Raw genomic sequence first — 3,889 nt, forward strand, 5'->3', positions numbered from 1 at the left:
ATTAACAAGGCCTCAGGCAATATCCCTCTTGAAGTTCTGAAAATCAGTGAAGACTTTCAGTTACAAATCCATTATGTCATCTACATCCGGGAAAAGGAGGACTTACCAGGGGATCTCAGATATGGTAATCACGACTATCTTCAAGAAGAGACAAATCTGACTATGGTAACTATAGAGGAGTCTCCCTGCTGTTTGCAGTGGGGAAAATCATGGCCAGGTTTTTCCTCAACTGTCTCCTCTCGGTGGCTGTAGACATGTTCCCTGAATCACAAAGTGGATACCATCCATCTAGAGGCACAATGGACATGACCTTCAGCTAGTGATCATGGCCTTTTCCAGCCTCACTAGGGCCTATGATTCCATTAATCGGGAGGGATTGGAGAGCACCATCCTCAAAATTTGGCTGCCCACAGAAATTCACTTCCATCTTATATTTGCTTCGTGATGGCATGAACATTATGATATTAACCAACAGGTCTACAACAGAGCCAATCGCAACCAGCATCCAACAAGGCTCATCACTGGCCCAAGGCTTTTCTCAATAATAGAGTCAGAGTTATACAGTATGGAAACAGCTCTCTCGACCTACTGTGTCCATGTACCCATCTATACTAATCCCATTTACCAGTTCTTAAATGGAGCCAATTATGCCTCGAGTATTCAAATGTATGAAAATGTAGAGTTCCTGTACAGGGACACAAGAGGTTCTGCAGATGCTGGAATCTGGAGCAACACACACAACAGAGTGCTGGAGGAACTCAGCAGGTGCTGATGAAGGGTCTCACTCTGAAACGTCGACTGTTTCTTTCCCTCCAGTCCCTGTCTTCAGTCCATTGTCTTCGTCTGCATCTGTGCTGATCCATTCCCCCTCAATTCTTTGTGCACATCTCATGTTTTATCTTTGTAGCTCAAGAAGGAAGTTTGCCTCTTTTCCTTTTTCACCACAACTTCAACCACCAAGTTTGGAAGAGATCTCAGTTAATGTGCAGCAGAGAATCCTGCTCTCTTGAATGCTTCAGAGTCCAGGACTACCTACAGCAGGCACCTTGAGACACAGGAAAGAAGCTGCAATCCCTGCCAAAACCTCCAAATTCACAGGAAGACTAAGCTCAAAAATGGCACCCCGCAAGGAGTGCCATGAAAGTGATGATGAAGCAGAGCACACTGCCTCATTGTACCTGACATGACTTCCCACCACTTCAAATACTGCCATTCGAATGTCATTCTCTAATGTTGCATCTCCAACCCCTCCCTACCCCCCCCCCAAACAAACCCCACAGGAATAATGCTAATCTTCAAAACTAATGGGAAACTACAATGTGTGGCAGTGATACTCCAGACACAAGGCCACCTGAACCTTAGTAGTCAGGCTGCACTGTGTGCATTTGTGAGCACTCAGAGGCCAAGCTCCAAGTCACCACTGAATCATTTGATGAAGGATACAAAAGGATTGGCCTTAAACTCAACATTTGCAAAACAATTGTCCTCTACTAACCTGCCCCTGCTGTACCACAATACCCTGTCTACAAATGTTCAGAGCAAGACACTAGAACAGCTGAATAATTTCCTATACCTTGGCAGCCACTTCTCAGTGAAGACAGACAACATTGATGAAATACCTCTTTGCCTTCAATGGGCTGGCACAGTGTTTGGTTAATTCTGGAAAAGGATATTTGTAGATCAAGATCTCAGTTAATGTGCAGCAGAGAATCCTGCTCTCTTGAATGCTTCGGAGTCCAGGACTACCTACAGCAGGCACTTCGAGACACAGGAAAGAAGCTGCAATCTCTGCCAAAACCTCCAAATTCACAGGAAGACTAAGCTCAAAAATGGCACCCCGCAAGGACCACTCTTTCCATAACTCCCCGGTCTGCTCATCCCTCTTCACCCACCCCTTCCTGTCCCCTGATACTTTCCCTTGCAGCTGTAGGAAGTGCAACATTTGTCCCCTCCCCACCATCCAGGGACCTAAACAGCTCTTTCAGGTGAGGGGATTCACATGCACCTCCTCCAATCTGGTCTGTTGCATTTAGTACTAATGATGTGGCCTTCTCTACATTGGCAAGACCAAGCGTAGACTAGGAACCATTCTGCGGAGCATCTGCACTCTGCCTTCAAGGGCCATCTTGAGCTTCCAGTTTCATGTTATTTCTTCTCATTCCCACACTGATCTGTCTGTCCTTGGCCTTCTCCACTGCTACAGTGAGGCCAAATGCAAACTAGAACCACCACGTATTCCTCTTGGATAGTTTACAACTCAATGGCATGAACATTGAATTTAACAGTTTCAGGTAACCTACACACCATGTACCTTTCACACTCCCACCAGTCCAGCCAGGTTCTCTCTCCCATTGTTCAATTTTCCCTTACCATCACCACCACCCCTCCTCCCCCAAACCTGGCTCCATCTGCCCATCATTTCCCTCATCATTTGGTTCCACCCTTCAGCTCCCAGCTTCTATCCCACCTATCCCCCACACTTATATATACTGGCCATCTTTCCTCTTCCTCTCCAGTCTTGACCCATGGTCTCAACAAGAAATGTCACTTGAAACACATCACTTTTGCCTCCACAGATGCTGCTTGACCTGCTGTTTGTCCCGCAGTTTTTTTTTGCTCTGGATTTGGCCCATCATGGTTCCAGCTTCATGTTCCACCATCTCTCCAGAATACAATCAGTGGAACTGTATCCACAACATCATCCAGTAGGCACAAGATACCACGTAACTGTTGGACAAAGTTCTCAGTAAAACCACAAAACCAATAATGAAAAATGTAACTTCAGTATGTAGACTATCAGATAAATGAATGAGATCAATAATCAAGTATTAAAAACCCTAGAAGATATAGCCAATGAGAATTAGCAGATAAGGCAGGCAGGAATATGTAACACAAAGATAAACACATGTAGTCTACAGAATGTACTAGGTAGAATGGCTTTGATGGGTTTACAAAGGGAGCTTATGTACCAGGGGGAGGTGCTTCAATTATGCATTTAGGGATGGGTTTACTATACTAAAAGAGGGATGAAATATTACACCAAGGCAGGGGCATAGTCATGTTAACATTCAGAGGAAGGTGTTTCAATGGGTTACGGTACCAGATACCTGGAAGGGGTCATTTACCAGAGAAAGTGGCTTCAGTGGGTTAATCAACCAGGGAAAATTCTTCAGTGGTTAACAGAACACTAGAATGGGTAACTATCCCAGCAAAAGGCCATAACTCTTTACATTGGTCTACAGCACCATCTGCCTGCTGGAAGGGGTAGCACAAAACTCCTAGCTCCAGATACACTCAAAAAACATGGGCTTCATCTCTTCACTCCCACTAATCTCTGGTTCTTTTATAACATCTGGCAAGACTCAATTTCCACAGCTGTGTTTGTCCCTGCAGTCCAGTAACCTTCTGGTGATTTTATAGTCATCAGTCCATGTGTGAATTTTGGCAAGGAGGATCCACATGATATGCAATTGCAGAGGACAACACAAATAAGCTCAGTTCTGCCCTTATTCACAAAGCAGGTGATGAGGGCATGAGTACAATGACAGAAGCAGCAATGAAGCTGGTGATGTTCCTCCAAAGGTGGGATTAACTACCCTAGGTGGAGGTCTGAGCCGGAGTTCCTCTCCTGATCTGCAGGATTCAGTGAGCTGCTGACTCAGATCACCCTTGGATCTCTGATGGTGCAGCCCCATGGACTAGGATGGATGGTGATCCCAAAGGTTTTACTGATGCTTTGAGCTTATCCATATCAGAAGAATAAGGAATAAGCAAAGGCCCAACTGGTGGAATCCTAAATCATGTAATGTTAACTAGATACATTCCTTGGCTGAGTGCATAAAACACATTGGGAGTCGAGATCAAGGATAGAAATATATCACAGACAAAG

The sequence above is a fragment of the Pristis pectinata genome, chromosome 22 (assembly GCF_009764475.1).
Source record: "Pristis pectinata isolate sPriPec2 chromosome 22, sPriPec2.1.pri, whole genome shotgun sequence".
Taxonomy (NCBI): domain Eukaryota; kingdom Metazoa; phylum Chordata; class Chondrichthyes; order Rhinopristiformes; family Pristidae; genus Pristis; species Pristis pectinata.